The 11,244-nt window shown below is 31.3% G+C and overlaps 1 long non-coding RNA gene across 1 annotated transcript; it reads right to left on the bottom strand.

The window, feature by feature from the left end:
- Positions 1 to 561: 561 nt before the first annotated feature.
- On the bottom strand, positions 562 to 4,893 carry LOC143070526 (uncharacterized). The gene is made up of 2 exons (XR_012976565.1): positions 4,702 to 4,893; positions 562 to 1,024 (listed from the first exon to the last, which is right to left on the bottom strand). It is a non-coding gene; the product is annotated as an uncharacterized LOC143070526 (long non-coding RNA).
- Positions 4,894 to 11,244: the final 6,351 nt, after the last annotated feature.

Here is an 11,244-nt window from a genome sequence, read left to right as displayed (position 1 = left end):
CCTAAAACGAAAAAGCAATTTCAATAGAATATCACTTAATAGATATGGCTGATCGCTTTAAAAAAGCTCATAATGTAAGTAGAAAAGAAAATGCTAACAATAATAAAATCTGTTATATTTGAATCAAATGTCTTATTTTTATGTTCCTTAAGTACGTAAAAAAGCCATAAACCCACTATCCAAACCAAGATTAAGGAAAAATGCATGTAGAGGTAATACATAACAAGCAGAAGAAAAAGACACGCTACAACGATAACCGCAATGCTAAGTAAGATATCAATAGGTTTAGAGAAAACATTCAAAAGGAAAATAATAACTGGACACATAATAGCAACTGTAATTTCAAGATACGTTACGCTTATATGCCACCCAGAACTGTGCTGCAATTTATAATTTGCTATAGTATTGTTGTCTTCAGAAACAAATAAATGTGGGTCAACTGTCGTTAGATTAAAACTCAATTTATTCTCTGAAAAAATTGTTTGTGATATATTAATAAGGTGTGTATTGTAAAATCTAAAAACTGGCCAAAGTTCCTCTTCAGATGAAATATTAAGCACATTTGATACAAAGATATTTTTATGGTTAGAAGTTAGAACTAAATATGATTTATGAAGTTCCAGTGTTAGCTGTCCTTGAATATAATCAGATATCTGTTCAAAATGAGGACCTTTCAGTTTTGAAAACGTGTCATCTATTACACCAAGACATATTCCTGGGCTTTCTACACATCTTTGACCGCTGAAAATAATAACTGGGCGATCCATTTTTAAATAATCAGCCACCGTTGTTAGACCAAATTCAAATAATATTTTATCATTATCGGGTATTTCTGGATACAATATTTTTATTTTTAAATTGGTAATAAAATTTTCTGTACGGCCAAATGTTAGGCTTTTATTAGCGAAAACCCAACTATAATGATGGTTTGTACTTGTAACCAACCGACAACCAACGTGCAATAACTCTTGACTCTCCTTTCGATTGATTCTTTTCTTATAAGCGTCTGCATGTGTTATGAAATCTGTAAAAACAAATAAGTCCCACTGACATAATTAAATGTCACGTAATCATATGCAAATAAATATTCTACAGTATAATGCCCTATTTGCTTGAATAATTGTATCAATTGATAAATAACTAAGTATCCAGTTTTATGAATGTAATTTAAAAACAGAAAGAGCTTTCTTTTATGTGGATTTAAGTGCAGGGTGATGTGATCAACTGACTTTCGTATAATGATATTGTTTTTCAACATGTAGGGACGTGCAAATGTCTTTTGTCGTTTAGGGAAACATTGTAACCACTGATAACACAAGTGTTTCGAATTCCAAAATAAAATATTAAAATCTACTGCTAGACAATTTTCTGAAACATATTGACCTAATAACTTTTAGACACGAAAGTTCTTCTATGATGACTGAATGTAAACATAAAAAGGTACCATGTACGGCCTTCAATAGCAGGACAATGCGACAATTTACAATTTAATGTGGCATTCTCATAGTAAATTTCGTAAATATATTACCAGTATTCGATTTGGACAACAAAGCGAAACACCTGATATTCTAGAAAAATGTATAACAAAAATACGGAGAATCAAAGGTTAATTCCAAACGGAAGAATTCCATACAAAATGAAAAATTCAGCGTTATCAACCAAAGAAAAACAACTGTCAAATTTTTGAGTTAGTACAGGCATATTTCAAAGACAATGACGCGTTAAACTTTTATATTAAAACCAATTGGCGAGCAACCCAAACACACATACTAGGTTAATATGACAATAATTGGGATCCAGCAACCAAGCTGTTAAACTTTAATACCAATATTAAAACACGTCTGACTTAAAAATTCATACAAAAATGTCTGACTTAAAAATTCATACAAAAATACAAATATGCCTAACAAAGACGCACATATAAATAAATTAAGTGCTTGAAATTGACACAAACGCAGATATAAATGTTTTCATCTTAATTGTTAAGTTGGCACAGACCTAGACAAAAATATGCTTGTAGTTGAATGTACAAACCGTATATAGCAAACAATTTCTCGATTTTGGCCACACTTGAAGACAATATTTTGGTTTGTCCAAACACAACCCAATGGTAGAGACAGTGGGAAGGTAGGTAGCATTTTCTTTTTTTCAGCAAAGAATAATGGAAATGTCAGAAGTTTTTTTTAGTTTTCATGCCTATCTGATTAAAAAGTGTTTACATCAGAACAGTAAAAGATATTGAGTATGCAGCTTTTATTTTGGGTAGATAGGTTAGGGCAAACACAAATTTTCTTTTACAAAACAAGTAGAATAGAAATATCAGTGTGATCAAATTTCAACAACCCTTTAAAAACTTGTGTGTTCGTATCACACGCCAAGACTAACCAAGCGCCCAAAGCCAAAAACACGATAGCGGGATGCATAAATACCGCGTCAATTAAATTTGATACGGACAAATGAAACATAACAGCACGAAAACGATAAAAGAAATAAAAAAACTGTAAATTTAAAAAATACTACACCACTTCAAAAATTAGAATTAGTTACTTAAGACCATCTTGTGAAACAGAAACTGCATATTTAGCTACTACAGCCCTTGGATGGTGTAAACTTCCCAAAACAACGTGTATGGTTTAAAGGTGTATGGCATATGATACAATGGTAGACGGTGCATGGTGTAAGGGTAATGTATGAGGAATAGTGTGATTGTGTAACGTGTATATAAAGTGTGGCTATCAAAGTTTAAAACTATTTATACATATTGATAATTATAAGAACTGTTTTTTTTATTATAGTGTATAAAGAATATTTCAGAATTTTTTTTTGTGGGTGAAGTGTTGCGTCAATGTTAATTTATCCGAAAAATGTCATAAATTTTGCAGAATTCTGCAAGCATAAACATATTTTACGAATTTTGCTTTATTGTGACGTCAATATAATGGAATTTAATGCGACTGTCATAAAAGTAAGAGGTTTAACAAATTATAAAACCAGGTTCATTCGTCTTTTCGAAATAAAAAAAATGTCTGTACCAAGTCTGAAATACGACAGTTGTTATCCATTCGTTTGTTATGTTTGAGCTGTTGAGTTTGCCATTTGCCTAAGGACTTTCCGTTTAGAACTTTGCTTTGAGCACGGCATATTTGTTATTTTTTTGTAAAGATATTGTTTTACTGAAACAATTGGATATTTTTTTTTTTTTATAATTTGATATATTTTTTTTTTTTAATATAAAACATATTTTATTAACAATCGCCTGTTACATCAACCCTCAGTTGCCCAGGGGAGCAACTAAGGGGGCCCAAATTGTTACAGTCTCATTTGTCGGGGAAAAAGCAAATGAGAAAAAAAAACTCCCACTATAAATTATTAACATCAACCTTTAAAAATATTATCTATCATTGTACAAATGTACATGTACCTGCAATCATTATCGATCTATATAATCTTTACCTCTCACCATATATAATTTTTTAAAATAAAGTATGTTTTGTATCTTTATTTATTTCTCACAAAAGCTACCTGTATTTATTAAGCAGTTTCAAAGTTACCGTACATTAGGTCTTTTGTTATGTTAATTTCAATTACATTTAAATTCTGGTCATGTGATCATTTACCACGTGCGATTTGTTAAAGGTATGTGTTACAGTAGTTCATTCATAAAAAAAAAAATGGATTATTTAATGATATTTGATTTCCAAAAAGGTTTTATTTCAAAGATATTGTGAGTAAATATTTGTTTATAAAATGAACCTGTTGATACAACATGTCTGGTTACAATTAGATGATAAACCTGAACTACATACACAATAGAAATTACATGTAAGGAGTTGAGAGCAGTATACATATTATTATTCAATCAGTATCAAAGAGGTCATTGCACTGACCTGACCACACAAAATGTATATTATATACAAAAAATGTCACACATAATAGAAAAGGCTTCGTTTTTCGTATTCGGTTTAAAATAATTGAGCAAAAATTGCATTTCTTGTTTTATCATATTTAAAATCAACGCTTTACTTATCCCTTTATTTTGATATTTTGCGATATTTCTAGTTTTTCAGATAACCCATTTCGTGATTAGAAGTACCGTATCTAAAATTTGGGTATAAGATGCATCTGCATTAATGACCCCAAATATTATACTTGTTTCCGAGTTTTGTAATTTTTCAATATTTAATTATGAACAAAATTCCCATATTTTCTCAAAACTTTCCCGCCAAACGTCTTCCACCAGTTTACAATAAATAAAAAGATGAAAAAGAGATTCTTTATCATTGCAAAAGTGACACTTCCCGTTTGAGCGATTCATTTTTTGTAATTTTTCTTCAGTGTAAGTTATATTATGTAGTAACTTCCATTGAAGTTGTTTAGTTTTCCTGTTAGCTAAATTCTTATTCAAGGTTTCCCAAATGTATTCCCATGGTAGCTCATTCCCAAAATGTAAATTCCACTTTTTGGATATTGAACATATGTTTTAATCAAATTTTCACTTCATGATTTTTTTTCCAGCTTTTTAGTGCCGAACCTATGAGTCAGCTTAGGTGAGTCGTACTGAGATGTTTTGAAATTAACACCATTCTAGTTACTTTAGCAAGTCATAAACACATCATCAGTTTCATTATATTTCCGATTCAGATTTATGCACCGTCTTTAAGGTATACAGATATAATCATGATAATCAAAAATAACTCTTACCTTTTTCTGATTTCTCTTTTTGTAGTATATCTTTCAATCTTTTGTTTTCTTCTTGTAGAACGTGGTAAAGATACTCATTGGAAACTTTTTCATATATGTTTGGTTCAACTCTTGGTAAACAATAACTCTTCATTTCTGATGATATCATATTTAACTGATCCGATAGTCTTAAAATATCTTCTTTTGAATGAAAACTATTGTTTTTCTCGTCTAAAAGATAAGAGAACAAATTAAGGTTTCTCTATTGGTAAATGAGATGAACAAGTCTTTTGCTTAGATAGGGGTTCTTATACCTATATCTATTAAGGAGTCGTAATTAACATTTTGACCTCAAAATTTCGATTTGGAATTTTACTGATGATATTCAAGGTACATAATCTACATGCATAGTATATGCAAGACACATGTATAATTTTGATTATAATGATTGATTACATGCATTTTAAATACAGAAACAAAATAAATTCCTCTTCAAGTATCTAACATATGAACTTTAATTTACATTGAAACAATAGTGAGTGTTCTTCTTTGAAAGTCTGTACATATGTACTATGTTATATAATTTTCTGACGCAACATTTATTGTAGTGTTGTTTTTGAGTTTTATCAAATTTTTATACATGTATTTTATAAGTTACTACCCTTTCTAATCTGATTTTACTGTTAGAGGACTGAAATTTAAACACTAGCACACCCTTGCCATATTTGCCATGCAGTTTCTGTTTTTAAAGCAGGAGCATTCTGAGTAGCATTGATATGATCTATCAGGTAGAGAATTTGTTTTTATTCATATAAAACATTACACATTCAATCGTGTTTTGTTATTTCATATAAGTAAAGATAAAAGTTTGATTATGTTCTTCGAAGATCCCTAACATTTGCATAATATACAAAGTATATCGTTCTAAAACAAAGCGGCAATGGCAGCTAGAAATATACTAACGTATGAACCACTCAAGGTTATTTGGTATATTAGAAAATATAAGAATCTCATGAGTATATGCAATCTCCAACAGCGTACATCCATTTTTGACCGCATATGGTAGCGTATTTTTGCATGCCGTGTTGCGACAATCTCAGTGGAACTATTTGCCACATGTTGATAAAATTACATATGTCCAACGTAGTATATACATCATCATATACAATATATCAAGGAATTGTATATTTATTTAAATATTTAAATATACAATTCCTTGAATATATATACCATACAGACTTACCAGTTAAGCTAACGACAAGCGTTGTTACAGATATAATTATCGTTAACACAATGCCAATAGCAAATACCAGAGTACTAGAACATTTGGTGTGATTTCTATTAGGTAGCATTGTTTGTGTGTTTGTGTTAATGTTTGGAATAACATTCACGACATCGTCAGAACCCTTATCGACATCATCGTCACTACAATAGTCATTGGCTTTGCTTGCAAAAACGGTTGTGCCCAGTACTCTACAATTAGTAATAATGCCTCAATAATTCCATAGAATAAAAGTTCAAAAATGTACTAAAAGAACAAAAAAAGTTATAATAGTTCTCAACTGAAACATGTTACCGTTACATAAGTGTGAATACTTCATGATAAGTATGATTACAATAACAAATCAGAGGCTTAGCATAAGTAAAAGCCTTCAATAGTGTGAATTTAGTTAATTTGTGAAATTGTTAACATCGGAAGACTGTCTACGGTCATATAACTCGATATCAACATACCGGGAATATAGATAAAAATAGATAGCGAACTTATGCAAACCAATTAATCATGGTTTGTTTGATTTCATAGTATAGGTTAACAGTATATGTTAATCATCTGTTTTCCCTGTATAAGAATGAGGTTTTTGATGATTTAATCAGTCATTCAAATAGATTACACCCTTGTTTCACTTTCAATACTGAAAGTATATTCCTTCAACTAACTGAACATGCCTAATTCATTAGTAGTCTATCTCTCCCTGAGGGGATTGAAATTTAAGCTCACATGAATACGGATTAAGTGATGTCGAATTATTCCCTTGCAAGTGGATTCTTTATAAGCGATGTTTCCTATGTTATTTTGACAAAATTGCACCAAACCTGCTGCTAAAAGCGAATGACCCTAATGATTCAACCAAAACAAATCAGACTTTAATTTTCATTTATATGTCGCAGCTACAAATGCTCTTTAATGTTAATGTCATACCTTTTGTAATTCATAGTGAAATTAACTCTTTAAACGTTCGTCTTGTTAATTATTCGGTCTATATTCTTTATGTTGTACACTGTCCATTTCCTAACGATTTTCCCACTTAGTATGAACAGATCATGAGATATTCGACAGGCATTTCCCAAAAATCATTTTTACTTTCATTTCACTTAATCTATTTTCTTTGATTATTGTATGTTAGTTGTAAACACATATTACACAAGATCAATGTACACCATCATATGTGATAGTAAACAAATAGTATGATATCTGATAAAATAAATTAAACGGGAAATACAGGTTTAAAATCATTTCAAATAATGCTATGAACTAAATTGTCACAGGGTTGAAGTAGAGATTGCGTTCACATTATTAAAAAAAAAAAAAAAAAACACTCATCATTTACCATAAAAACAAAGAAAGAGATTGGTTTGAATTTCATGAACTCCTTATTATTTTTTTAATATTTGCGAAATATGTTAATCACCTGTTTTCCTTGTATAAGAATGAGGTTTTTGTTGATTTACACAATGTCGACGGAGTTAATGCGCTTGAGTCTTTTAAATCGTGTACATTTCCGTTTTTAAAACGCATGTATGTATACATTCTACATTGTTGTACATGGTCGAACACCCTGTAAACCCCCTCTTCAACTTCGTTCTTTATTTTTCCCTCTCAACAATTTCTTATTCGAGCGTCACTGAGAGTCTTTTGAAGACGGAACGCGCTTTTGGCATTAACATAACATTAAAATCTTGGTATCTATGATGAGTTCATCTTTATTAAGGAATAATACGCAAGTATAACAATTTTACCAATACATTTATTTTTGTGTTCCGGACCAAATGAGTATTTGGATCATATGCGTATACTCATATGGTCGGACCATACGCGTATGGTCGGACCATATGAGTATATACTACTATGGTTATTAACGGGCCGCACCATACCAGTTTTTTGAACATATAGGTATGTTTTTTCAATTATGCATTACAAACGTTTCAATAATACAATAAAATTTATCTTAAAAAACAATGATGGTTACATGACAATGCATTAATCTAAAGGCTACGTTAAAATTAAATATTGATGCCGAAGTTAATTTTCATCGCTCATTACATTCTTGTATGTAGGCTTACGGTAACATATCTGTTTTTCGCATTTGCACGTCATGGTTGTTCACGAGCCTTTTCAGTTACACCTTTTGATTGCAAGTGAAAAAATAGCCTTCTTTGTAGCTGCATGCAATGATGCCGAGGTTTAGGGTTATTCCGATGTGTAGACGGTGTTTATGAAGTTCTAGATTTCAAATATCGTAATATGACTACAGTACACCATATTCACAAAACTTAAATAAAATATGTTCCTTGCCAGTGACTCCTTGTGTAACAGTTTATTGAGAAATTTTTGGAAGTTATCTTTTCAAGTCGACATATTGCTATTCACTCGTACATTTTTTGTCGTAATAAAAAATCGGTAATGGACATCGGTATAAAATGTGTTTATTATAGTTTTGACTAAGTAGTAAAATTAACTATTTGAAACTTCTTATTTTATTCAGTTAATCTCTTTATTGTAATATCATAATAAAATGATCTACATGTATATGATAGCGTATTTTTAAGGAACGGTCATACCATATGAAGAGTTTAGAAGTATTCAAAATAAACTGTTTCAGAGTGTTAATTACCCCGACCATTCGCGTACGGTCGGACCATACGCGTATGGTCGGACCATATGAGTATATACCCATATGGTCATAACCATATGCGTATAGTCCAAATATTCATAACATGGTCCGGAACATTTATATAGCTCCTTTTAAAGTGAAAAGAATGAGTGGTCAGAATAATATAGATTCTTAAAAAAGATAATTGTAGAAACCAAATCATGATAGGAAGAGAGGCAGAATTACGTGTATTTAGACAATACTTACATTGCCAATAGGTGAAAGGCAACATTCAGCAAGAAGAAACATCATTATTCCAAAGATTTGAAAATAAAATACAAGCGTTTATACGTATCATCTGAGATATGTAAACGCCATATGACGGCGGGTGTACAGCTGAAAGTTTCAAAATGGCTAACACATTGAAAAACAACAAAACTGAAGCAAGTTTTTTCTGGATTTTTATTTCTTCTATTGAATTGCGCTTTGAAGTTCATACAATATTCGATTGAATGCGTTTCTATAATAAATAGATGCTGCTGGCAAAACGTAGATCATAGATCCCCTTATTTGAATCTGTGAGGCGATTTTTAAATGACAGATTTTACCTTAATTTTCTCATTTCTCATTTCTCTTTCATCTAGAGAACTATAATATATAGTATAAATTTCAAAAATTTCAAAAATAATCTTTGGTCTTTTGAGCGTTTTTCTGTTTTAGCCATGGCGTTGGCATCGACAACTGCATGTAATTTTCATATTTTCTTAAAAAGTAGAATCACAAAAATACTGAACTCCGAGTAAAACCCAAAACGGAAAATTCCTAATCAAAATCATTCTACGGATTCTGCATAATACCACATATAAAGTGTTATGCATATGACCCAATATTTTCTTTTTGAAATGGGCAAAAAATTAATAAAGAGTTGCACATTTTTGAAATTGCTGGTTGAATTGAACTCGCATTTCTTAGAGCGTTTTCATTCTCTTAAAATATAACCCGTAATGTATACTGTGGTACTGTTATATTTTTGAGGAAGATACATTTTAAATATATACAACCTTTTTGCGACTTTGATATATTATTTCAGGATAAAAGGATATCTGTAGTGCTTTACCGATCGTCACTTATGGCAAATGGCTTGCATGCTATGTATGGGTTTGAAACGTGGAGTTGATGCAGAGTTTCGACATTGTATTGCATACGGTTATAACTTCACAATTGATAACATTTGCTTGTGAACTTAAAGTACAATTACATATTTTCGAAGCAAACGTCCTGGTCTTGATAAATTTTCAATTTTACAGCATCTGACAAGAGAAAAACTTGAATTGGACAGTAGCTTAGACTGCTACACATGCCTTAACGCATTTTCATATCTGAACTCCGTCCAAATTAAAGAATCAATGTATAGTTAACCTGTTTTTGACTTTATGTCACTCAATACTACAACACCAAAGGTATTATATATTTTAAAAAATCCAAACATATAACATAAGACAACCAGACTCGTATATCCCTATGATCTGATATGACAAAACGAAAATGGCTGTCTAAAAATACAGTTATTTCAACACTCCTAGTACTTATAGTTTCACTAGTAATGTGTAAGTAGGATTTTATTTTGGACGCTTAATCTGGGGAACTTATTTAGCAGGGACGTACAGTAGTTGTTATCCGTCGTAAGTACACGTAAACCAAATTGAACATAAAACAAGGAAACGACTTGAAATATTGAACAGCTAACACAGTAAACAAATATTAAAATTGAGAATGGAAATGGGGAATGTGTCAAAGAGACAACCCGACCAAATACAAAACAACAGCAGAGGGTCACCAACAGGTCTTCAATGTAGCGAGAAATTCCCGCACCCGGAGGCGTCCTTCAGCTGGCCCCTAAACAAATATATACTAGTCCAGTGATAATGAACGCCATACTAATTGCAAAATTGTACACAAGAAACTAAAATTAAAATAATACAAGACTAACAAAGGCCAGAGGCTCCTGACTTGGGACAGGCGCAAAAATGCGGCGGGGTTAAACATGTTTGTGAGATCTCAACCCTCCCCCTTTACCTCTAAACAATGTAGAAAAGTAAACGCATAACAATACGCACATTAAAATTCAGTTCAAGAGAAGTCCGAGTCTGATGTCAGAAGATGTAACCAAAGAAAATAAACAAAATGACAATAATACATAAATAACAACAGACTACTAGCAGTTAACTGACATGCCAGCTCCAGACTTCAATTAAACTGACTGAAAGATTATGATTTCATCATATGAACATTAGGCACAATCCTTCCCGTTAGGGGTTAAGTATCATACCATCATAACATATATATGAGAAGAACATAACCCGTGTCATGCCAACAACTGTTTTTAGAATAAATGTGTTTAGTTCCGATGCAAAGACCTTATCAGTGACTCAATATTAACGCCAAAATATGCAATCTTTAATGACTTGACAACAGTATCGTAATTATATCCCTTCTTAATAAGTCTATTCAAAGGTTTTGTAAGTTTCTGAGGTGAATACTGACACCTTTGTGCTTTATAAAGAATATTTCCATAAAAAATTGGATGTGAAATACCTGAACGTATTAGAAGTCTGCATGTTGAGCTATATTTACGAATGATGTCTTTATACCGATGAAAGAATTTAGTAAATGTTTTGACTAGTTTGTGATA

The sequence above is a fragment of the Mytilus galloprovincialis genome, chromosome 4 (assembly GCF_965363235.1).
Source record: "Mytilus galloprovincialis chromosome 4, xbMytGall1.hap1.1, whole genome shotgun sequence".
In the NCBI taxonomy this organism is placed as follows: domain Eukaryota; kingdom Metazoa; phylum Mollusca; class Bivalvia; order Mytilida; family Mytilidae; genus Mytilus; species Mytilus galloprovincialis.
This window is presented reverse-complemented; position numbering and strand designations above follow the sequence as displayed.